The following is a 21,706-nucleotide window of genomic DNA, read 5'->3' on the forward strand; positions in this document are numbered from 1 at the left end:
CGTCACAGACTCGTATACTGACGTAAGGAGAGCAAGACGTAAATGTGAGGACCGGCTGTTGTCGAGGTGTCATCGAGTGCAAATCTGCCTTAGGTATAACGGCCTAACCTCAATGAAGTCTAGAGAGTGGACAACACGTTCGTCTACCTCAGAGCGTTGGCCGAACGCTATTTTCGACGTCGTGCGTGCCACTTTGATTTTGGCCAACTACGATTCGATACAGAATGCAGGAAACCTGAAAGACACCCTCACGGGCACATTGAGAGTAGTGTTTGTCAGCGGAATAATGGGAGTGCAAGGGTCTGTGCCATTGATATGGCTGTATGTAGCGCAGTTCGTCAGCAGGGGGCGTAGCTCAGATGGTAGAGCGCTCGCTTAGCATGCGAGAGGTACTGGGATCGATACCCAGCGCCTCCAGAATTTTTAACACACCAACATGCGCACACTGCCATGCAAGTGGAATAATTCACAGCCAGAAAATGTGTCAAGGCAGATACGAGCCAACGATTAGCAGCCACAATTGGCAAGCGTGCTGTAATGCGCACGAAGCACCCTCCTCCCACCACTACACTTAATTTAGAAACAGTACAAGTGTTCCCATAAGATTCTCAAACCTATGTCGCAAAGATCAGCCTTGCGCCGAATTCACAAAAAATCCCACTGCACATTCCAATTCTTGACGTGCAGTCGGCTGCTACTGGTGTTGCTAGTTGTGACTGCTGATGACAGATGCCGTAGCAATCAATTCATGGAGTGAGTTGTATGTTTTGCGATACTCTGTCTCTGACAAGCAAGCAGAGGTGACATAGGCGCGAACACAGGAAGCTTGCAGCCCCTCGCTGCCTGCAGACACCGAACAGCCACACTAGGAGGGCGGCCTAAGTCGTAGGCGAAATGTGCTCATTCGATTGTGTGCGACGTCAAGCTCTAAATAAGGCTGTCACTAGCGTGAGCGTTGCGTGAGCGTCGTGTAAAGTCGGAAAAGTCGTCTGCGTGGGTGAGTGGCATGTTTGGGGAGCGTTTCGTAGTTTGCGCAGTGCAATGGAGACGCGGAAAGTTGTTGTGGCCCAGTCTTTTGCAGTTGGACGACAAGAGTGGTACACAGTAGTAAAGTGCGAGGCAGTGAGTTGGCATGAACAGTCGAGTGCACAATGGGTCTTCAGATGTGCTTGTTACCTCAGGTGCTGTGTGATTGTCGACATGGAGTGAAAACGGAGCAACTTGTGACTGTCCCTTCAATTTAAGACGTTAAAAACGGACGGAATTTGCAGTCGTAATACCAGAGCATCGAAACTACTTGGAACTCTTGCGTATGTGAACGTGTCCGCGCCTTTGTACTCTGGTCCCTTCACCCCTGCAAACCAACCAACCATCGTGTCCGTGCACATAAGAGTAGCAAAGAACGGAGAACAGCGCAGCTTGGTTGTGCTTGGGGGCGTAGCTCAGTTGGTAGAGCGTTCGCTTTGCATGTGAAAGGTCCCGGGTTCAAACCCCGGCGCCTCCATGTTTTGTGGTCAGTGCGTGGTAAGTGTTGGTCGCGGCGAGCCTAAAGGCACGCAAGATGTTGCAAAGCCAGCGTCACAGACTCGTATACTGACGTAAGGAGAGCAAGACGTAAATGTGAGGACCGGCTGTTGTCGAGGTGTCATCGAGTGCAAATCTGCCTTAGGTATAACGGCCTAACCTCAATGAAGTCTAGAGAGTGGACAACACGTTCGTCTACCTCAGAGCGTTGGCCGAACGCTATTTTCGACGTCGTGCGTGCCACTTTGATTTTGGCCAACTACGATTCGATACAGAATGCAGGAAACCTGAAAGACACCCTCACGGGCACATTGAGAGTAGTGTTTGTCAGCGGAATAATGGGAGTGCAAGGGTCTGTGCCATTGATATGGCTGTATGTAGCGCAGTTCGTCAGCAGGGGGCGTAGCTCAGATGGTAGAGCGCTCGCTTAGCATGCGAGAGGTACTGGGATCGATACCCAGCGCCTCCAGAATTTTTAACACACCAACATGCGCACACTGCCATGCAAGTGGAATAATTCACAGCCAGAAAATGTGTCAAGGCAGATACGAGCCAACGATTAGCAGCCACAATTGGCAAGCGTGCTGTAATGCGCACGAAGCACCCTCCTCCCACCACTACACTTAATTTAGAAACAGTACAAGTGTTCCCATAAGATTCTCAAACCTATGTCGCAAAGATCAGCCTTGCGCCGAATTCACAAAAATCCCACTGCACATTCCAATTCTTGACGTGCAGTCGGCTGCTACTGGTGTTGCTAGTTGTGACTGCTGATGACAGATGCCGTAGCAATCAATTCATGGAGTGAGTTGTATGTTTTGCGATACTCTGTCTCTGACAAGCAAGCAGAGGTGACATAGGCGCGAACACAGGAAGCTTGCAGCCCCTCGCTGCCTGCAGACACCGAACAGCCACACTAGGAGGGCGGCCTAAGTCGTAGGCGAAATGTGCTCATTCGATTGTGTGCGACGTCAAGCTCTAAATAAGGCTGTCACTAGCGTGAGCGTTGCGTGAGCGTCGTGTAAAGTCGGAAAAGTCGTCTGCGTGGGTGAGTGGCATGTTTGGGGAGCGTTTCGTAGTTTGCGCAGTGCAATGGAGACGCGGAAAGTTGTTGTGGCCCAGTCTTTTGCAGTTGGACGACAAGAGTGGTACACAGTAGTAAAGTGCGAGGCAGTGAGTTGGCATGAACAGTCGAGTGCACAATGGGTCTTCAGATGTGCTTGTTACCTCAGGTGCTGTGTGATTGTCGACATGGAGTGAAAACGGAGCAACTTGTGACTGTCCCTTCAATTTAAGACGTTAAAAACGGACGGAATTTGCAGTCGTAATACCAGAGCATCGAAACTACTTGGAACTCTTGCGTATGTGAACGTGTCCGCGCCTTTGTACTCTGGTCCCTTCACCCCTGCAAACCAACCAACCATCGTGTCCGTGCACATAAGAGTAGCAAAGAACGGAGAACAGCGCAGCTTGGTTGTGCTTGGGGGCGTAGCTCAGTTGGTAGAGCGTTCGCTTTGCATGTGAAAGGTCCCGGGTTCAAACCCCGGCGCCTCCATGTTTTGTGGTCAGTGCGTGGTAAGTGTTGGTCGCGGCGAGCCTAAAGGCACGCAAGATGTTGCAAAGCCAGCGTCACAGACTCGTATACTGACGTAAGGAGAGCAAGACGTAAATGTGAGGACCGGCTGTTGTCGAGGTGTCATCGAGTGCAAATCTGCCTTAGGTATAACGGCCTAACCTCAATGAAGTCTAGAGAGTGGACAACACGTTCGTCTACCTCAGAGCGTTGGCCGAACGCTATTTTCGACGTCGTGCGTGCCACTTTGATTTTGGCCAACTACGATTCGATACAGAATGCAGGAAACCTGAAAGACACCCTCACGGGCACATTGAGAGTAGTGTTTGTCAGCGGAATAATGGGAGTGCAAGGGTCTGTGCCATTGATATGGCTGTATGTAGCGCAGTTCGTCAGCAGGGGGCGTAGCTCAGATGGTAGAGCGCTCGCTTAGCATGCGAGAGGTACTGGGATCGATACCCAGCGCCTCCAGAATTTTTAACACACCAACATGCGCACACTGCCATGCAAGTGGAATAATTCACAGCCAGAAAATGTGTCAAGGCAGATACGAGCCAACGATTAGCAGCCACAATTGGCAAGCGTGCTGTAATGCGCACGAAGCACCCTCCTCCCACCACTACACTTAATTTAGAAACAGTACAAGTGTTCCCATAAGATTCTCAAACCTATGTCGCAAAGATCAGCCTTGCGCCGAATTCACAAAAATCCCACTGCACATTCCAATTCTTGACGTGCAGTCGGCTGCTACTGGTGTTGCTAGTTGTGACTGCTGATGACAGATGCCCGTAGCAATCAATTCATGGAGTGAGTTGTATGTTTTGCGATACTCTGTCTCTGACAAGCAAGCAGAGGTGACATAGGCGCGAACACAGGAAGCTTGCAGCCCCTCGCTGCCTGCAGACACCGAACAGCCACACTAGGAGGGCGGCCTAAGTCGTAGGCGAAATGTGCTCATTCGATTGTGTGCGACGTCAAGCTCTAAATAAGGCTGTCACTAGCGTGAGCGTTGCGTGAGCGTCGTGTAAAGTCGGAAAAGTCGTCTGCGTGGGTGAGTGGCATGTTTGGGGAGCGTTTCGTAGTTTGCGCAGTGCAATGGAGACGCGGAAAGTTGTTGTGGCCCAGTCTTTTGCAGTTGGACGACAAGAGTGGTACACAGTAGTAAAGTGCGAGGCAGTGAGTTGGCATGAACAGTCGAGTGCACAATGGGTCTTCAGATGTGCTTGTTACCTCAGGTGCTGTGTGATTGTCGACATGGAGTGAAAACGGAGCAACTTGTGACTGTCCCTTCAATTTAAGACGTTAAAAACGGACGGAATTTGCAGTCGTAATACCAGAGCATCGAAACTACTTGGAACTCTTGCGTATGTGAACGTGTCCGCGCCTTTGTACTCTGGTCCCTTCACCCCTGCAAACCAACCAACCATCGTGTCCGTGCACATAAGAGTAGCAAAGAACGGAGAACAGCGCAGCTTGGTTGTGCTTGGGGGCGTAGCTCAGTTGGTAGAGCGTTCGCTTTGCATGTGAAAGGTCCCGGGTTCAAACCCCGGCGCCTCCATGTTTTGTGGTCAGTGCGTGGTAAGTGTTGGTCGCGGCGAGCCTAAAGGCACGCAAGATGTTGCAAAGCCAGCGTCACAGACTCGTATACTGACGTAAGGAGAGCAAGACGTAAATGTGAGGACCGGCTGTTGTCGAGGTGTCATCGAGTGCAAATCTGCCTTAGGTATAACGGCCTAACCTCAATGAAGTCTAGAGAGTGGACAACACGTTCGTCTACCTCAGAGCGTTGGCCGAACGCTATTTTCGACGTCGTGCGTGCCACTTTGATTTTGGCCAACTACGATTCGATACAGAATGCAGGAAACCTGAAAGACACCCTCACGGGCACATTGAGAGTAGTGTTTGTCAGCGGAATAATGGGAGTGCAAGGGTCTGTGCCATTGATATGGCTGTATGTAGCGCAGTTCGTCAGCAGGGGGCGTAGCTCAGATGGTAGAGCGCTCGCTTAGCATGCGAGAGGTACTGGGATCGATACCCAGCGCCTCCAGAATTTTTAACACACCAACATGCGCACACTGCCATGCAAGTGGAATAATTCACAGCCAGAAAATGTGTCAAGGCAGATACGAGCCAACGATTAGCAGCCACAATTGGCAAGCGTGCTGTAATGCGCACGAAGCACCCTCCTCCCACCACTACACTTAATTTAGAAACAGTACAAGTGTTCCCATAAGATTCTCAAACCTATGTCGCAAAGATCAGCCTTGCGCCGAATTCACAAAAATCCCACTGCACATTCCAATTCTTGACGTGCAGTCGGCTGCTACTGGTGTTGCTAGTTGTGACTGCTGATGACAGATGCCGTAGCAATCAATTCATGGAGTGAGTTGTATGTTTTGCGATACTCTGTCTCTGACAAGCAAGCAGAGGTGACATAGGCGCGAACACAGGAAGCTTGCAGCCCCTCGCTGCCTGCAGACACCGAACAGCCACACTAGGAGGGCGGCCTAAGTCGTAGGCGAAATGTGCTCATTCGATTGTGTGCGACGTCAAGCTCTAAATAAGGCTGTCACTAGCGTGAGCGTTGCGTGAGCGTCGTGTAAAGTCGGAAAAGTCGTCTGCGTGGGTGAGTGGCATGTTTGGGGAGCGTTTCGTAGTTTGCGCAGTGCAATGGAGACGCGGAAAGTTGTTGTGGCCCAGTCTTTTGCAGTTGGACGACAAGAGTGGTACACAGTAGTAAAGTGCGAGGCAGTGAGTTGGCATGAACAGTCGAGTGCACAATGGGTCTTCAGATGTGCTTGTTACCTCAGGTGCTGTGTGATTGTCGACATGGAGTGAAAACGGAGCAACTTGTGACTGTCCCTTCAATTTAAGACGTTAAAAACGGACGGAATTTGCAGTCGTAATACCAGAGCATCGAAACTACTTGGAACTCTTGCGTATGTGAACGTGTCCGCGCCTTTGTACTCTGGTCCCTTCACCCCTGCAAACCAACCAACCATCGTGTCCGTGCACATAAGAGTAGCAAAGAACGGAGAACAGCGCAGCTTGGTTGTGCTTGGGGGCGTAGCTCAGTTGGTAGAGCGTTCGCTTTGCATGTGAAAGGTCCCGGGTTCAAACCCCGGCGCCTCCATGTTTTGTGGTCAGTGCGTGGTAAGTGTTGGTCGCGGCGAGCCTAAAGGCACGCAAGATGTTGCAAAGCCAGCGTCACAGACTCGTATACTGACGTAAGGAGAGCAAGACGTAAATGTGAGGACCGGCTGTTGTCGAGGTGTCATCGAGTGCAAATCTGCCTTAGGTATAACGGCCTAACCTCAATGAAGTCTAGAGAGTGGACAACACGTTCGTCTACCTCAGAGCGTTGGCCGAACGCTATTTTCGACGTCGTGCGTGCCACTTTGATTTTGGCCAACTACGATTCGATACAGAATGCAGGAAACCTGAAAGACACCCTCACGGGCACATTGAGAGTAGTGTTTGTCAGCGGAATAATGGGAGTGCAAGGGTCTGTGCCATTGATATGGCTGTATGTAGCGCAGTTCGTCAGCAGGGGGCGTAGCTCAGATGGTAGAGCGCTCGCTTAGCATGCGAGAGGTACTGGGATCGATACCCAGCGCCTCCAGAATTTTTAACACACCAACATGCGCACACTGCCATGCAAGTGGAATAATTCACAGCCAGAAAATGTGTCAAGGCAGATACGAGCCAACGATTAGCAGCCACAATTGGCAAGCGTGCTGTAATGCGCACGAAGCACCCTCCTCCCACCACTACACTTAATTTAGAAACAGTACAAGTGTTCCCATAAGATTCTCAAACCTATGTCGCAAAGATCAGCCTTGCGCCGAATTCACAAAAATCCCACTGCACATTCCAATTCTTGACGTGCAGTCGGCTGCTACTGGTGTTGCTAGTTGTGACTGCTGATGACAGATGCCGTAGCAATCAATTCATGGAGTGAGTTGTATGTTTTGCGATACTCTGTCTCTGACAAGCAAGCAGAGGTGACATAGGCGCGAACACAGGAAGCTTGCAGCCCCTCGCTGCCTGCAGACACCGAACAGCCACACTAGGAGGGCGGCCTAAGTCGTAGGCGAAATGTGCTCATTCGATTGTGTGCGACGTCAAGCTCTAAATAAGGCTGTCACTAGCGTGAGCGTTGCGTGAGCGTCGTGTAAAGTCGGAAAAGTCGTCTGCGTGGGTGAGTGGCATGTTTGGGGAGCGTTTCGTAGTTTGCGCAGTGCAATGGAGACGCGGAAAGTTGTTGTGGCCCAGTCTTTTGCAGTTGGACGACAAGAGTGGTACACAGTAGTAAAGTGCGAGGCAGTGAGTTGGCATGAACAGTCGAGTGCACAATGGGTCTTCAGATGTGCTTGTTACCTCAGGTGCTGTGTGATTGTCGACATGGAGTGAAAACGGAGCAACTTGTGACTGTCCCTTCAATTTAAGACGTTAAAAACGGACGGAATTTGCAGTCGTAATACCAGAGCATCGAAACTACTTGGAACTCTTGCGTATGTGAACGTGTCCGCGCCTTTGTACTCTGGTCCCTTCACCCCTGCAAACCAACCAACCATCGTGTCCGTGCACATAAGAGTAGCAAAGAACGGAGAACAGCGCAGCTTGGTTGTGCTTGGGGGCGTAGCTCAGTTGGTAGAGCGTTCGCTTTGCATGTGAAAGGTCCCGGGTTCAAACCCCGGCGCCTCCATGTTTTGTGGTCAGTGCGTGGTAAGTGTTGGTCGCGGCGAGCCTAAAGGCACGCAAGATGTTGCAAAGCCAGCGTCACAGACTCGTATACTGACGTAAGGAGAGCAAGACGTAAATGTGAGGACCGGCTGTTGTCGAGGTGTCATCGAGTGCAAATCTGCCTTAGGTATAACGGCCTAACCTCAATGAAGTCTAGAGAGTGGACAACACGTTCGTCTACCTCAGAGCGTTGGCCGAACGCTATTTTCGACGTCGTGCGTGCCACTTTGATTTTGGCCAACTACGATTCGATACAGAATGCAGGAAACCTGAAAGACACCCTCACGGGCACATTGAGAGTAGTGTTTGTCAGCGGAATAATGGGAGTGCAAGGGTCTGTGCCATTGATATGGCTGTATGTAGCGCAGTTCGTCAGCAGGGGGCGTAGCTCAGATGGTAGAGCGCTCGCTTAGCATGCGAGAGGTACTGGGATCGATACCCAGCGCCTCCAGAATTTTTAACACACCAACATGCGCACACTGCCATGCAAGTGGAATAATTCACAGCCAGAAAATGTGTCAAGGCAGATACGAGCCAACGATTAGCAGCCACAATTGGCAAGCGTGCTGTAATGCGCACGAAGCACCCTCCTCCCACCACTACACTTAATTTAGAAACAGTACAAGTGTTCCCATAAGATTCTCAAACCTATGTCGCAAAGATCAGCCTTGCGCCGAATTCACAAAAATCCCACTGCACATTCCAATTCTTGACGTGCAGTCGGCTGCTACTGGTGTTGCTAGTTGTGACTGCTGATGACAGATGCCGTAGCAATCAATTCATGGAGTGAGTTGTATGTTTTGCGATACTCTGTCTCTGACAAGCAAGCAGAGGTGACATAGGCGCGAACACAGGAAGCTTGCAGCCCCTCGCTGCCTGCAGACACCGAACAGCCACACTAGGAGGGCGGCCTAAGTCGTAGGCGAAATGTGCTCATTCGATTGTGTGCGACGTCAAGCTCTAAATAAGGCTGTCACTAGCGTGAGCGTTGCGTGAGCGTCGTGTAAAGTCGGAAAAGTCGTCTGCGTGGGTGAGTGGCATGTTTGGGGAGCGTTTCGTAGTTTGCGCAGTGCAATGGAGACGCGGAAAGTTGTTGTGGCCCAGTCTTTTGCAGTTGGACGACAAGAGTGGTACACAGTAGTAAAGTGCGAGGCAGTGAGTTGGCATGAACAGTCGAGTGCACAATGGGTCTTCAGATGTGCTTGTTACCTCAGGTGCTGTGTGATTGTCGACATGGAGTGAAAACGGAGCAACTTGTGACTGTCCCTTCAATTTAAGACGTTAAAAACGGACGGAATTTGCAGTCGTAATACCAGAGCATCGAAACTACTTGGAACTCTTGCGTATGTGAACGTGTCCGCGCCTTTGTACTCTGGTCCCTTCACCCCTGCAAACCAACCAACCATCGTGTCCGTGCACATAAGAGTAGCAAAGAACGGAGAACAGCGCAGCTTGGTTGTGCTTGGGGGCGTAGCTCAGTTGGTAGAGCGTTCGCTTTGCATGTGAAAGGTCCCGGGTTCAAACCCCGGCGCCTCCATGTTTTGTGGTCAGTGCGTGGTAAGTGTTGGTCGCGGCGAGCCTAAAGGCACGCAAGATGTTGCAAAGCCAGCGTCACAGACTCGTATACTGACGTAAGGAGAGCAAGACGTAAATGTGAGGACCGGCTGTTGTCGAGGTGTCATCGAGTGCAAATCTGCCTTAGGTATAACGGCCTAACCTCAATGAAGTCTAGAGAGTGGACAACACGTTCGTCTACCTCAGAGCGTTGGCCGAACGCTATTTTCGACGTCGTGCGTGCCACTTTGATTTTGGCCAACTACGATTCGATACAGAATGCAGGAAACCTGAAAGACACCCTCACGGGCACATTGAGAGTAGTGTTTGTCAGCGGAATAATGGGAGTGCAAGGGTCTGTGCCATTGATATGGCTGTATGTAGCGCAGTTCGTCAGCAGGGGGCGTAGCTCAGATGGTAGAGCGCTCGCTTAGCATGCGAGAGGTACTGGGATCGATACCCAGCGCCTCCAGAATTTTTAACACACCAACATGCGCACACTGCCATGCAAGTGGAATAATTCACAGCCAGAAAATGTGTCAAGGCAGATACGAGCCAACGATTAGCAGCCACAATTGGCAAGCGTGCTGTAATGCGCACGAAGCACCCTCCTCCCACCACTACACTTAATTTAGAAACAGTACAAGTGTTCCCATAAGATTCTCAAACCTATGTCGCAAAGATCAGCCTTGCGCCGAATTCACAAAAATCCCACTGCACATTCCAATTCTTGACGTGCAGTCGGCTGCTACTGGTGTTGCTAGTTGTGACTGCTGATGACAGATGCCGTAGCAATCAATTCATGGAGTGAGTTGTATGTTTTGCGATACTCTGTCTCTGACAAGCAAGCAGAGGTGACATAGGCGCGAACACAGGAAGCTTGCAGCCCCTCGCTGCCTGCAGACACCGAACAGCCACACTAGGAGGGCGGCCTAAGTCGTAGGCGAAATGTGCTCATTCGATTGTGTGCGACGTCAAGCTCTAAATAAGGCTGTCACTAGCGTGAGCGTTGCGTGAGCGTCGTGTAAAGTCGGAAAAGTCGTCTGCGTGGGTGAGTGGCATGTTTGGGGAGCGTTTCGTAGTTTGCGCAGTGCAATGGAGACGCGGAAAGTTGTTGTGGCCCAGTCTTTTGCAGTTGGACGACAAGAGTGGTACACAGTAGTAAAGTGCGAGGCAGTGAGTTGGCATGAACAGTCGAGTGCACAATGGGTCTTCAGATGTGCTTGTTACCTCAGGTGCTGTGTGATTGTCGACATGGAGTGAAAACGGAGCAACTTGTGACTGTCCCTTCAATTTAAGACGTTAAAAACGGACGGAATTTGCAGTCGTAATACCAGAGCATCGAAACTACTTGGAACTCTTGCGTATGTGAACGTGTCCGCGCCTTTGTACTCTGGTCCCTTCACCCCTGCAAACCAACCAACCATCGTGTCCGTGCACATAAGAGTAGCAAAGAACGGAGAACAGCGCAGCTTGGTTGTGCTTGGGGGCGTAGCTCAGTTGGTAGAGCGTTCGCTTTGCATGTGAAAGGTCCCGGGTTCAAACCCCGGCGCCTCCATGTTTTGTGGTCAGTGCGTGGTAAGTGTTGGTCGCGGCGAGCCTAAAGGCACGCAAGATGTTGCAAAGCCAGCGTCACAGACTCGTATACTGACGTAAGGAGAGCAAGACGTAAATGTGAGGACCGGCTGTTGTCGAGGTGTCATCGAGTGCAAATCTGCCTTAGGTATAACGGCCTAACCTCAATGAAGTCTAGAGAGTGGACAACACGTTCGTCTACCTCAGAGCGTTGGCCGAACGCTATTTTCGACGTCGTGCGTGCCACTTTGATTTTGGCCAACTACGATTCGATACAGAATGCAGGAAACCTGAAAGACACCCTCACGGGCACATTGAGAGTAGTGTTTGTCAGCGGAATAATGGGAGTGCAAGGGTCTGTGCCATTGATATGGCTGTATGTAGCGCAGTTCGTCAGCAGGGGGCGTAGCTCAGATGGTAGAGCGCTCGCTTAGCATGCGAGAGGTACTGGGATCGATACCCAGCGCCTCCAGAATTTTTAACACACCAACATGCGCACACTGCCATGCAAGTGGAATAATTCACAGCCAGAAAATGTGTCAAGGCAGATACGAGCCAACGATTAGCAGCCACAATTGGCAAGCGTGCTGTAATGCGCACGAAGCACCCTCCTCCCACCACTACACTTAATTTAGAAACAGTACAAGTGTTCCCATAAGATTCTCAAACCTATGTCGCAAAGATCAGCCTTGCGCCGAATTCACAAAAATCCCACTGCACATTCCAATTCTTGACGTGCAGTCGGCTGCTACTGGTGTTGCTAGTTGTGACTGCTGATGACAGATGCCGTAGCAATCAATTCATGGAGTGAGTTGTATGTTTTGCGATACTCTGTCTCTGACAAGCAAGCAGAGGTGACATAGGCGCGAACACAGGAAGCTTGCAGCCCCTCGCTGCCTGCAGACACCGAACAGCCACACTAGGAGGGCGGCCTAAGTCGTAGGCGAAATGTGCTCATTCGCTTGTGTGCGACGTCAAGCTCTAAATAAGGCTGTCACTAGCGTGAGCGTTGCGTGAGCGTCGTGTAAAGTCGGAAAAGTCGTCTGCGTGGGTGAGTGGCATGTTTGGGGAGCGTTTCGTAGTTTGCGCAGTGCAATGGAGACGCGGAAAGTTGTTGTGGCCCAGTCTTTTGCAGTTGGACGACAAGAGTGGTACACAGTAGTAAAGTGCGAGGCAGTGAGTTGGCATGAACAGTCGAGTGCACAATGGGTCTTCAGATGTGCTTGTTACCTCAGGTGCTGTGTGATTGTCGACATGGAGTGAAAACGGAGCAACTTGTGACTGTCCCTTCAATTTAAGACGTTAAAAACGGACGGAATTTGCAGTCGTAATACCAGAGCATCGAAACTACTTGGAACTCTTGCGTATGTGAACGTGTCCGCGCCTTTGTACTCTGGTCCCTTCACCCCTGCAAACCAACCAACCATCGTGTCCGTGCACATAAGAGTAGCAAAGAACGGAGAACAGCGCAGCTTGGTTGTGCTTGGGGGCGTAGCTCAGTTGGTAGAGCGTTCGCTTTGCATGTGAAAGGTCCCGGGTTCAAACCCCGGCGCCTCCATGTTTTGTGGTCAGTGCGTGGTAAGTGTTGGTCGCGGCGAGCCTAAAGGCACGCAAGATGTTGCAAAGCCAGCGTCACAGACTCGTATACTGACGTAAGGAGAGCAAGACGTAAATGTGAGGACCGGCTGTTGTCGAGGTGTCATCGAGTGCAAATCTGCCTTAGGTATAACGGCCTAACCTCAATGAAGTCTAGAGAGTGGACAACACGTTCGTCTACCTCAGAGCGTTGGCCGAACGCTATTTTCGACGTCGTGCGTGCCACTTTGATTTTGGCCAACTACGATTCGATACAGAATGCAGGAAACCTGAAAGACACCCTCACGGGCACATTGAGAGTAGTGTTTGTCAGCGGAATAATGGGAGTGCAAGGGTCTGTGCCATTGATATGGCTGTATGTAGCGCAGTTCGTCAGCAGGGGGCGTAGCTCAGATGGTAGAGCGCTCGCTTAGCATGCGAGAGGTACTGGGATCGATACCCAGCGCCTCCAGAATTTTTAACACACCAACATGCGCACACTGCCATGCAAGTGGAATAATTCACAGCCAGAAAATGTGTCAAGGCAGATACGAGCCAACGATTAGCAGCCACAATTGGCAAGCGTGCTGTAATGCGCACGAAGCACCCTCCTCCCACCACTACACTTAATTTAGAAACAGTACAAGTGTTCCCATAAGATTCTCAAACCTATGTCGCAAAGATCAGCCTTGCGCCGAATTCACAAAAATCCCACTGCACATTCCAATTCTTGACGTGCAGTCGGCTGCTACTGGTGTTGCTAGTTGTGACTGCTGATGACAGATGCCGTAGCAATCAATTCATGGAGTGAGTTGTATGTTTTGCGATACTCTGTCTCTGACAAGCAAGCAGAGGTGACATAGGCGCGAACACAGGAAGCTTGCAGCCCCTCGCTGCCTGCAGACACCGAACAGCCACACTAGGAGGGCGGCCTAAGTCGTAGGCGAAATGTGCTCATTCGATTGTGTGCGACGTCAAGCTCTAAATAAGGCTGTCACTAGCGTGAGCGTTGCGTGAGCGTCGTGTAAAGTCGGAAAAGTCGTCTGCGTGGGTGAGTGGCATGTTTGGGGAGCGTTTCGTAGTTTGCGCAGTGCAATGGAGACGCGGAAAGTTGTTGTGGCCCAGTCTTTTGCAGTTGGACGACAAGAGTGGTACACAGTAGTAAAGTGCGAGGCAGTGAGTTGGCATGAACAGTCGAGTGCACAATGGGTCTTCAGATGTGCTTGTTACCTCAGGTGCTGTGTGATTGTCGACATGGAGTGAAAACGGAGCAACTTGTGACTGTCCCTTCAATTTAAGACGTTAAAAACGGACGGAATTTGCAGTCGTAATACCAGAGCATCGAAACTACTTGGAACTCTTGCGTATGTGAACGTGTCCGCGCCTTTGTACTCTGGTCCCTTCACCCCTGCAAACCAACCAACCATCGTGTCCGTGCACATAAGAGTAGCAAAGAACGGAGAACAGCGCAGCTTGGTTGTGCTTGGGGGCGTAGCTCAGTTGGTAGAGCGTTCGCTTTGCATGTGAAAGGTCCCGGGTTCAAACCCCGGCGCCTCCATGTTTTGTGGTCAGTGCGTGGTAAGTGTTGGTCGCGGCGAGCCTAAAGGCACGCAAGATGTTGCAAAGCCAGCGTCACAGACTCGTATACTGACGTAAGGAGAGCAAGACGTAAATGTGAGGACCGGCTGTTGTCGAGGTGTCATCGAGTGCAAATCTGCCTTAGGTATAACGGCCTAACCTCAATGAAGTCTAGAGAGTGGACAACACGTTCGTCTACCTCAGAGCGTTGGCCGAACGCTATTTTCGACGTCGTGCGTGCCACTTTGATTTTGGCCAACTACGATTCGATACAGAATGCAGGAAACCTGAAAGACACCCTCACGGGCACATTGAGAGTAGTGTTTGTCAGCGGAATAATGGGAGTGCAAGGGTCTGTGCCATTGATATGGCTGTATGTAGCGCAGTTCGTCAGCAGGGGGCGTAGCTCAGATGGTAGAGCGCTCGCTTAGCATGCGAGAGGTACTGGGATCGATACCCAGCGCCTCCAGAATTTTTAACACACCAACATGCGCACACTGCCATGCAAGTGGAATAATTCACAGCCAGAAAATGTGTCAAGGCAGATACGAGCCAACGATTAGCAGCCACAATTGGCAAGCGTGCTGTAATGCGCACGAAGCACCCTCCTCCCACCACTACACTTAATTTAGAAACAGTACAAGTGTTCCCATAAGATTCTCAAACCTATGTCGCAAAGATCAGCCTTGCGCCGAATTCACAAAAATCCCACTGCACATTCCAATTCTTGACGTGCAGTCGGCTGCTACTGGTGTTGCTAGTTGTGACTGCTGATGACAGATGCCGTAGCAATCAATTCATGGAGTGAGTTGTATGTTTTGCGATACTCTGTCTCTGACAAGCAAGCAGAGGTGACATAGGCGCGAACACAGGAAGCTTGCAGCCCCTCGCTGCCTGCAGACACCGAACAGCCACACTAGGAGGGCGGCCTAAGTCGTAGGCGAAATGTGCTCATTCGATTGTGTGCGACGTCAAGCTCTAAATAAGGCTGTCACTAGCGTGAGCGTTGCGTGAGCGTCGTGTAAAGTCGGAAAAGTCGTCTGCGTGGGTGAGTGGCATGTTTGGGGAGCGTTTCGTAGTTTGCGCAGTGCAATGGAGACGCGGAAAGTTGTTGTGGCCCAGTCTTTTGCAGTTGGACGACAAGAGTGGTACACAGTAGTAAAGTGCGAGGCAGTGAGTTGGCATGAACAGTCGAGTGCACAATGGGTCTTCAGATGTGCTTGTTACCTCAGGTGCTGTGTGATTGTCGACATGGAGTGAAAACGGAGCAACTTGTGACTGTCCCTTCAATTTAAGACGTTAAAAACGGACGGAATTTGCAGTCGTAATACCAGAGCATCGAAACTACTTGGAACTCTTGCGTATGTGAACGTGTCCGCGCCTTTGTACTCTGGTCCCTTCACCCCTGCAAACCAACCAACCATCGTGTCCGTGCACATAAGAGTAGCAAAGAACGGAGAACAGCGCAGCTTGGTTGTGCTTGGGGGCGTAGCTCAGTTGGTAGAGCGTTCGCTTTGCATGTGAAAGGTCCCGGGTTCAAACCCCGGCGCCTCCATGTTTTGTGGTCAGTGCGTGGTAAGTGTTGGTCGCGGCGAGCCTAAAGGCACGCAAGATGTTGCAAAGCCAGCGTCACAGACTCGTATACTGACGTAAGGAGAGCAAGACGTAAATGTGAGGACCGGCTGTTGTCGAGGTGTCATCGAGTGCAAATCTGCCTTAGGTATAACGGCCTAACCTCAATGAAGTCTAGAGAGTGGACAACACGTTCGTCTACCTCAGAGCGTTGGCCGAACGCTATTTTCGACGTCGTGCGTGCCACTTTCATTTTGGCCAACTACGATTCGATACAGAATGCAGGAAACCTGAAAGACACCCTCACGGGCACATTGAGAGTAGTGTTTGTCAGCGGAATAATGGGAGTGCAAGGGTCTGTGCCATTGATATGGCTGTATGTAGCGCAGTTCGTCAGCAGGGGGCGTAGCTCAGATGGTAGAGCGCTCGCTTAGCATGCGAGAGGTACTGGGATCGATACCCAGCGCCTCCAGAATTTTTAACACACCAACATGCGCACACTGCCATGCAAGTGGAATAATTCACAGCCAGAAAATGTGTCAAGGCAGATACGAGCCAACGATTAGCAGCCACAATTGGCAAGCGTGCTGTAATGCGCACGAAGCACCCTCCTCCCACCACTACACTTAATTTAGAAACAGTACAAGTGTTCCCATAAGATTCTCAAACCTATGTCGCAAAGATCAGCCTTGCGCCGAATTCACAAAAATCCCACTGCACATTCCAATTCTTGACGTGCAGTCGGCTGCTACTGGTGTTGCTAGTTGTGACTGCTGATGACAGATGCCGTAGCAATCAATTCATGGAGTGAGTTGTATGTTTTGCGATACTCTGTCTCTGACAAGCAAGCAGAGGTGACATAGGCGCGAACACAGGAAGCTTGCAGCCCCTCGCTGCCTGCAGACACCGAACAGCCACACTAGGAGGGCGGCCTAAGTCGTAGGCGAAATGTGCTCATTCGATTGTGTGCGACGTCAAGCTCTAAATAAGGCTGTCACTAGCGTGAGCGTTGCGTGAGCGTCGTGTAAAGTCGGAAAAGTCGTCTGCGTGGGTGAGTGGCATGTTTGGGGAGCGTTTCGTAGTTTGCGCAGTGCAATGGAGACGCGGAAAGTTGTTGTGGCCCAGTCTTTTGCAGTTGGACGACAAGAGTGGTACACAGTAGTAAAGTGCGAGGCAGTGAGTTGGCATGAACAGTCGAGTGCACAATGGGTCTTCAGATGTGCTTGTTACCTCAGGTGCTGTGTGATTGTCGACATGGAGTGAAAACGGAGCAACTTGTGACTGTCCCTTCAATTTAAGACGTTAAAAACGGACGGAATTTGCAGTCGTAATACCAGAGCATCGAAACTACTTGGAACTCTTGCGTATGTGAACGTGTCCGCGCCTTTGTACTCTGGTCCCTTCACCCCTGCAAACCAACCAACCATCGTGTCCGTGCACATAAGAGTAGCAAAGAACGGAGAACAGCGCAGCTTGGTTGTGCTTGGGGGCGTAGCTCAGTTGGTAGAGCGTTCGCTTTGCATGTGAAAGGTCCCGGGTTCAAACCCCGGCGCCTCCATGTTTTGTGGTCAGTGCGTGGTAAGTGTTGGTCGCGGCGAGCCTAAAGGCACGCAAGATGTTGCAAAGCCAGCGTCACAGACTCGTATACTGACGTAAGGAGAGCAAGACGTAAATGTGAGGACCGGCTGTTGTCGAGGTGTCATCGAGTGCAAATCTGCCTTAGGTATAACGGCCTAACCTCAATGAAGTCTAGAGAGTGGACAACACGTTCGTCTACCTCAGAGCGTTGGCCGAACGCTATTTTCGACGTCGTGCGTGCCACTTTGATTTTGGCCAACTACGATTCGATACAGAATGCAGGAAACCTGAAAGACACCCTCACGGGCACATTGAGAGTAGTGTTTGTCAGCGGAATAATGGGAGTGCAAGGGTCTGTGCCATTGATATGGCTGTATGTAGCGCAGTTCGTCAGCAGGGGGCGTAGCTCAGATGGTAGAGCGCTCGCTTAGCATGCGAGAGGTACTGGGATCGATACCCAGCGCCTCCAGAATTTTTAACACACCAACATGCGCACACTGCCATGCAAGTGGAATAATTCACAGCCAGAAAATGTGTCAAGGCAGATACGAGCCAACGATTAGCAGCCACAATTGGCAAGCGTGCTGTAATGCGCACGAAGCACCCTCCTCCCACCACTACACTTAATTTAGAAACAGTACAAGTGTTCCCATAAGATTCTCAAACCTATGTCGCAAAGATCAGCCTTGCGCCGAATTCACAAAAATCCCACTGCACATTCCAATTCTTGACGTGCAGTCGGCTGCTACTGGTGTTGCTAGTTGTGACTGCTGATGACAGATGCCGTAGCAATCAATTCATGGAGTGAGTTGTATGTTTTGCGATACTCTGTCTCTGACAAGCAAGCAGAGGTGACATAGGCGCGAACACAGGAAGCTTGCAGCCCCTCGCTGCCTGCAGACACCGAACAGCCACACTAGGAGGGCGGCCTAAGTCGTAGGCGAAATGTGCTCATTCGATTGTGTGCGACGTCAAGCTCTAAATAAGGCTGTCACTAGCGTGAGCGTTGCGTGAGCGTCGTGTAAAGTCGGAAAAGTCGTCTGCGTGGGTGAGTGGCATGTTTGGGGAGCGTTTCGTAGTTTGCGCAGTGCAATGGAGACGCGGAAAGTTGTTGTGGCCCAGTCTTTTGCAGTTGGACGACAAGAGTGGTACACAGTAGTAAAGTGCGAGGCAGTGAGTTGGCATGAACAGTCGAGTGCACAATGGGTCTTCAGATGTGCTTGTTACCTCAGGTGCTGTGTGATTGTCGACATGGAGTGAAAACGGAGCAACTTGTGACTGTCCCTTCAATTTAAGACGTTAAAAACGGACGGAATTTGCAGTCGTAATACCAGAGCATCGAAACTACTTGGAACTCTTGCGTATGTGAACGTGTCCGCGCCTTTGTACTCTGGTCCCTTCACCCCTGCAAACCAACCAACCATCGTGTCCGTGCACATAAGAGTAGCAAAGAACGGAGAACAGCGCAGCTTGGTTGTGCTTGGGGGCGTAGCTCAGTTGGTAGAGCGTTCGCTTTGCATGTGAAAGGTCCCGGGTTCAAACCCCGGCGCCTCCATGTTTTGTGGTCAGTGCGTGGTAAGTGTTGGTCGCGGCGAGCCTAAAGGCACGCAAGATGTTGCAAAGCCAGCGTCACAGACTCGTATACTGACGTAAGGAGAGCAAGACGTAAATGTGAGGACCGGCTGTTGTCGAGGTGTCATCGAGTGCAAATCTGCCTTAGGTATAACGGCCTAACCTCAATGAAGTCTAGAGAGTGGACAACACGTTCGTCTACCTCAGAGCGTTGGCCGAACGCTATTTTCGACGTCGTGCGTGCCACTTTGATTTTGGCCAACTACGATTCGATACAGAATGCAGGAAACCTGAAAGACACCCTCACGGGCACATTGAGAGTAGTGTTTGTCAGCGGAATAATGGGAGTGCAAGGGTCTGTGCCATTGATATGGCTGTATGTAGCGCAGTTCGTCAGCAGGGGGCGTAGCTCAGATGGTAGAGCGCTCGCTTAGCATGCGAGAGGTACTGGGATCGATACCCAGCGCCTCCAGAATTTTTAACACACCAACATGCGCACACTGCCATGCAAGTGGAATAATTCACAGCCAGAAAATGTGTCAAGGCAGATACGAGCCAACGATTAGCAGCCACAATTGGCAAGCGTGCTGTAATGCGCACGAAGCACCCTCCTCCCACCACTACACTTAATTTAGAAACAGTACAAGTGTTCCCATAAGATTCTCAAACCTATGTCGCAAAGATCAGCCTTGCGCCGAATTCACAAAAATCCCACTGCACATTCCAATTCTTGACGTGCAGTCGGCTGCTACTGGTGTTGCTAGTTGTGACTGCTGATGACAGATGCCGTAGCAATCAATTCATGGAGTGAGTTGTATGTTTTGCGATACTCTGTCTCTGACAAGCAAGCAGAGGTGACATAGGCGCGAACACAGGAAGCTTGCAGCCCCTCGCTGCCTGCAGACACCGAACAGCCACACTAGGAGGGCGGCCTAAGTCGTAGGCGAAATGTGCTCATTCGATTGTGTGCGACGTCAAGCTCTAAATAAGGCTGTCACTAGCGTGAGCGTTGCGTGAGCGTCGTGTAAAGTCGGAAAAGTCGTCTGCGTGGGTGAGTGGCATGTTTGGGGAGCGTTTCGTAGTTTGCGCAGTGCAATGGAGACGCGGAAAGTTGTTGTGGCCCAGTCTTTTGCAGTTGGACGACAAGAGTGGTACACAGTAGTAAAGTGCGAGGCAGTGAGTTGGCATGAACAGTCGAGTGCACAATGGGTCTTCAGATGTGCTTGTTACCTCAGGTGCTGTGTGATTGTCGACATGGAGTGAAAACGGAGCAACTTGTGACTGTCCCTTCAATTTAAGACGTTAAAAACGGACGGAATTTGCAGTCGTAATACCAGAGCATCGAAACTACTTGGAACTCTTGCGTATGTGAACGTGTCCGCGCCTTTGTACTCTGGTCCCTTCACCCCTGCAAACCAACCAACCATCGTGTCCGTGCACATAAGAGTAGCAAAGAACGGAGAACAGCGCAGCTTGGTTGTGCTTGGGGGCGTAGCTCAGTTGGTAGAGCGTTCGCTTTGCATGTGAAAGGTCCCGGGTTCAAACCCCGGCGCCTCCATGTTTTGTGGTCAGTGCGTGGTAAGTGTTGGTCGCGGCGAGCCTAAAGGCACGCAAGATGTTGCAAAGCCAGCGTCACAGACTCGTATACTGACGTAAGGAGAGCAAGACGTAAATGTGAGGACCGGCTGTTGTCGAGGTGTCATCGAGTGCAAATCTGCCTTAGGTATAACGGCCTAACCTCAATGAAGTCTAGAGAGTGGACAACACGTTCGTCTACCTCAGAGCGTTGGCCGAACGCTATTTTCGACGTCGTGCGTGCCACTTTGATTTTGGCCAACTACGATTCGATACAGAATGCAGGAAACCTGAAAGACACCCTCACGGGCACATTGAGAGTAGTGTTTGTCAGCGGAATAATGGGAGTGCAAGGGTCTGTGCCATTGATATGGCTGTATGTAGCGCAGTTCGTCAGCAGGGGGCGTAGCTCAGATGGTAGAGCGCTCGCTTAGCATGCGAGAGGTACTGGGATCGATACCCAGCGCCTCCAGAATTTTTAACACACCAACATGCGCACACTGCCATGCAAGTGGAATAATTCACAGCCAGAAAATGTGTCAAGGCAGATACGAGCCAACGATTAGCAGCCACAATTGGCAAGCGTGCTGTAATGCGCACGAAGCACCCTCCTCCCACCACTACACTTAATTTAGAAACAGTACAAGTGTTCCCATAAGATTCTCAAACCTATGTCGCAAAGATCAGCCTTGCGCCGAATTCACAAAAATCCCACTGCACATTCCAATTCTTGACGTGCAGTCGGCTGCTACTGGTGTTGCTAGTTGTGACTGCTGATGACAGATGCCGTAGCAATCAATTCATGGAGTGAGTTGTATGTTTTGCGATACTCTGTCTCTGACAAGCAAGCAGAGGTGACATAGGCGCGAACACAGGAAGCTTGCAGCCCCTCGCTGCCTGCAGACACCGAACAGCCACACTAGGAGGGCGGCCTAAGTCGTAGGCGAAATGTGCTCATTCGATTGTGTGCGACGTCAAGCTCTAAATAAGGCTGTCACTAGCGTGAGCGTTGCGTGAGCGTCGTGTAAAGTCGGAAAAGTCGTCTGCGTGGGTGAGTGGCATGTTTGGGGAGCGTTTCGTAGTTTGCGCAGTGCAATGGAGACGCGGAAAGTTGTTGTGGCCCAGTCTTTTGCAGTTGGACGACAAGAGTGGTACACAGTAGTAAAGTGCGAGGCAGTGAGTTGGCATGAACAGTCGAGTGCACAATGGGTCTTCAGATGTGCTTGTTACCTCAGGTGCTGTGTGATTGTCGACATGGAGTGAAAACGGAGCAACTTGTGACTG

General features: G+C 50.9%; 27 non-coding genes across 27 annotated transcripts; all 27 read left to right on the forward strand.

Moving 5' to 3' along the window:
• The first annotated feature begins 344 nt into the window (after positions 1–344).
• Trnaa-agc lies at positions 345–417 on the forward strand. Its single transcript has one exon. It is a non-coding gene; the product is annotated as a tRNA-Ala (tRNA).
• A 1,014-nt stretch (positions 418–1,431) lies between these two features.
• Trnaa-ugc lies at positions 1,432–1,504 on the forward strand. Its single transcript has one exon. It is a non-coding gene; the product is annotated as a tRNA-Ala (tRNA).
• A 416-nt stretch (positions 1,505–1,920) lies between these two features.
• Trnaa-agc lies at positions 1,921–1,993 on the forward strand. The gene has a single exon. It is a non-coding gene; the product is annotated as a tRNA-Ala (tRNA).
• Positions 1,994–3,006: 1,013 nt separating this feature from the next.
• Trnaa-ugc lies at positions 3,007–3,079 on the forward strand. The gene has a single exon. It is a non-coding gene; the product is annotated as a tRNA-Ala (tRNA).
• Positions 3,080–3,495: 416 nt separating this feature from the next.
• Positions 3,496–3,568, forward strand: Trnaa-agc. Its single transcript has one exon. It is a non-coding gene; the product is annotated as a tRNA-Ala (tRNA).
• Positions 3,569–4,582: 1,014 nt separating this feature from the next.
• On the forward strand, positions 4,583–4,655 carry Trnaa-ugc. The gene has a single exon. It is a non-coding gene; the product is annotated as a tRNA-Ala (tRNA).
• A 416-nt stretch (positions 4,656–5,071) lies between these two features.
• On the forward strand, positions 5,072–5,144 carry Trnaa-agc. Its single transcript has one exon. It is a non-coding gene; the product is annotated as a tRNA-Ala (tRNA).
• Positions 5,145–6,157: 1,013 nt separating this feature from the next.
• Trnaa-ugc lies at positions 6,158–6,230 on the forward strand. Its single transcript has one exon. It is a non-coding gene; the product is annotated as a tRNA-Ala (tRNA).
• Positions 6,231–6,646: 416 nt separating this feature from the next.
• On the forward strand, positions 6,647–6,719 carry Trnaa-agc. The gene has a single exon. It is a non-coding gene; the product is annotated as a tRNA-Ala (tRNA).
• Positions 6,720–7,732: 1,013 nt separating this feature from the next.
• Trnaa-ugc lies at positions 7,733–7,805 on the forward strand. Its single transcript has one exon. It is a non-coding gene; the product is annotated as a tRNA-Ala (tRNA).
• Positions 7,806–8,221: 416 nt separating this feature from the next.
• On the forward strand, positions 8,222–8,294 carry Trnaa-agc. Its single transcript has one exon. It is a non-coding gene; the product is annotated as a tRNA-Ala (tRNA).
• A 1,013-nt stretch (positions 8,295–9,307) lies between these two features.
• Positions 9,308–9,380, forward strand: Trnaa-ugc. Its single transcript has one exon. It is a non-coding gene; the product is annotated as a tRNA-Ala (tRNA).
• Positions 9,381–9,796: 416 nt separating this feature from the next.
• Trnaa-agc lies at positions 9,797–9,869 on the forward strand. Its single transcript has one exon. It is a non-coding gene; the product is annotated as a tRNA-Ala (tRNA).
• A 1,013-nt stretch (positions 9,870–10,882) lies between these two features.
• On the forward strand, positions 10,883–10,955 carry Trnaa-ugc. Its single transcript has one exon. It is a non-coding gene; the product is annotated as a tRNA-Ala (tRNA).
• A 416-nt stretch (positions 10,956–11,371) lies between these two features.
• Trnaa-agc lies at positions 11,372–11,444 on the forward strand. Its single transcript has one exon. It is a non-coding gene; the product is annotated as a tRNA-Ala (tRNA).
• A 1,013-nt stretch (positions 11,445–12,457) lies between these two features.
• On the forward strand, positions 12,458–12,530 carry Trnaa-ugc. Its single transcript has one exon. It is a non-coding gene; the product is annotated as a tRNA-Ala (tRNA).
• A 416-nt stretch (positions 12,531–12,946) lies between these two features.
• Positions 12,947–13,019, forward strand: Trnaa-agc. Its single transcript has one exon. It is a non-coding gene; the product is annotated as a tRNA-Ala (tRNA).
• A 1,013-nt stretch (positions 13,020–14,032) lies between these two features.
• Trnaa-ugc lies at positions 14,033–14,105 on the forward strand. The gene has a single exon. It is a non-coding gene; the product is annotated as a tRNA-Ala (tRNA).
• Positions 14,106–14,521: 416 nt separating this feature from the next.
• Trnaa-agc lies at positions 14,522–14,594 on the forward strand. The gene has a single exon. It is a non-coding gene; the product is annotated as a tRNA-Ala (tRNA).
• Positions 14,595–15,607: 1,013 nt separating this feature from the next.
• Positions 15,608–15,680, forward strand: Trnaa-ugc. Its single transcript has one exon. It is a non-coding gene; the product is annotated as a tRNA-Ala (tRNA).
• A 416-nt stretch (positions 15,681–16,096) lies between these two features.
• On the forward strand, positions 16,097–16,169 carry Trnaa-agc. The gene has a single exon. It is a non-coding gene; the product is annotated as a tRNA-Ala (tRNA).
• Positions 16,170–17,182: 1,013 nt separating this feature from the next.
• Trnaa-ugc lies at positions 17,183–17,255 on the forward strand. The gene has a single exon. It is a non-coding gene; the product is annotated as a tRNA-Ala (tRNA).
• A 416-nt stretch (positions 17,256–17,671) lies between these two features.
• Trnaa-agc lies at positions 17,672–17,744 on the forward strand. The gene has a single exon. It is a non-coding gene; the product is annotated as a tRNA-Ala (tRNA).
• A 1,013-nt stretch (positions 17,745–18,757) lies between these two features.
• On the forward strand, positions 18,758–18,830 carry Trnaa-ugc. The gene has a single exon. It is a non-coding gene; the product is annotated as a tRNA-Ala (tRNA).
• Positions 18,831–19,246: 416 nt separating this feature from the next.
• Positions 19,247–19,319, forward strand: Trnaa-agc. The gene has a single exon. It is a non-coding gene; the product is annotated as a tRNA-Ala (tRNA).
• A 1,013-nt stretch (positions 19,320–20,332) lies between these two features.
• Positions 20,333–20,405, forward strand: Trnaa-ugc. Its single transcript has one exon. It is a non-coding gene; the product is annotated as a tRNA-Ala (tRNA).
• Positions 20,406–20,821: 416 nt separating this feature from the next.
• On the forward strand, positions 20,822–20,894 carry Trnaa-agc. The gene has a single exon. It is a non-coding gene; the product is annotated as a tRNA-Ala (tRNA).
• Positions 20,895–21,706: the final 812 nt, after the last annotated feature.

This window comes from Schistocerca americana, unplaced genomic scaffold, assembly GCF_021461395.2.
Source record: "Schistocerca americana isolate TAMUIC-IGC-003095 unplaced genomic scaffold, iqSchAmer2.1 HiC_scaffold_1235, whole genome shotgun sequence".
Lineage (NCBI taxonomy): Eukaryota > Metazoa > Arthropoda > Insecta > Orthoptera > Acrididae > Schistocerca > Schistocerca americana.